This window comes from Poecilia latipinna, unplaced genomic scaffold (assembly GCF_001443285.1).
Source record: "Poecilia latipinna isolate Pla-1442-1.1 unplaced genomic scaffold, P_latipinna-1.0 Scaffold8501, whole genome shotgun sequence".
NCBI classification, from domain to species: Eukaryota; Metazoa; Chordata; class Actinopteri; order Cyprinodontiformes; family Poeciliidae; genus Poecilia; species Poecilia latipinna.
The window spans coordinates 1-1,212 of record NW_015121117.1 but is presented as its reverse complement, the minus strand read 5'-3'; the positions used below and the strand labels follow the sequence as shown (position 1 = coordinate 1,212).

General features: G+C 39.9%; 1 long non-coding RNA gene across 1 annotated transcript; it reads left to right on the top strand.

Moving 5' to 3' along the window:
* The first annotated feature begins 42 nt into the window (after window positions 1-42).
* On the top strand, window positions 43-515 carry LOC106944366 (uncharacterized). The gene is made up of 2 exons (XR_001424250.1): window positions 43-101; window positions 438-515. It is a non-coding gene; the product is annotated as an uncharacterized LOC106944366 (long non-coding RNA).
* Window positions 516-1,212: the final 697 nt, after the last annotated feature.

Below are 1,212 nucleotides of genomic sequence, written 5' to 3'. Positions count from 1 at the left end.
CATGAGGATTCACACTGGTGAAAAGCTGTTTTCATGTGTGACCTGTGGAAAAAGTTTTACTGGAAAACCGAGTTTAACTAAGCACATGATGATTCACACTGGTGAAAAGCAGTTTTCATGTGTGACCTGTGGAAAAGGTTTTAGTGATAAACGGAGTTTAACTCTGCACATGATTATTCACACCGGTAAAATGCCGTTTTTATGTGTGACCTGTGGAAAAAATTTTAATACAAAACGGAATTTAACTCAGCACATGAGGATTCACACAGTTGAAAAGCCGTTTTCATGTGTGACCTGTGGTAAAAGTTTTCATCACAAGGTTAGTTTAACTCTGCACATGATGGTTCACACTGGTGAAAAGCCGTTTTCATGTGAGACCTGTGGAAACATTTTTAAAGATAAAATTAGTTTAGCTCTGCATATTATGACTCACACAGGTGAAGAGGCGTAGAATTGTTTTCCATGTGTGTCCTATGTTGAGTTTCCCTATAAATTGATTTGGTTAAAAACTAGAATAAGGTTGAAACGATTCCTCAAGTGATTCAAATACCTTTATTATTTAAATTCCTCAAAGAAAATTTATCTGCCTTGAAGCTTCACTAAGTTATATTTTATTATTTAGCTCTCCGTGTTCCAGCTGGGTTATTACATGCATCGTACAGAGCTCTCACTTCCGCCTGAGTTGTTGACGAAAGCTAAGCGTAGCAGCATAATGTCCAGTTTTCAAGTTCGGCTTGAGGATTTTATTGATTGATGATGATGTTCGGGTCTTTGTCGTTTATCAGTGAACCAGTCAGCATCCTTTAAATGACTGGCACGATGCCTGGTAGTGTTTCCTCCTCCTGGAGCTGCTGCCTGGTGGCGGTTCACAGCGAACAGTGGGGAAGAGGAAGCGCTGCAGGAGTATTTATACAGGTGAGCGGATAGACTGAACACTGCGGGCGGCTGCGCATTAGATAAGGTAAATGTAGCTTTACGGACGAATCGGAAATTTATTTCATATCATCCTGGTCTCAACAAATTGTGGCGGAGCTCATCGTGGCGGCACCTAGCTGGTAGACGAGTTTCTGTGTGTGACGAACGAAGGTGTTAAATCCCATCGCTTTTTATTTTTTCTTCAGGTTAACTTGTAAAGTGAGCTATTATTGTTCCGAGTTAATTTTTAAACTACAGAAAAGTTATTGTTAGGGAAGCTCAACTGTAAAAATTGGA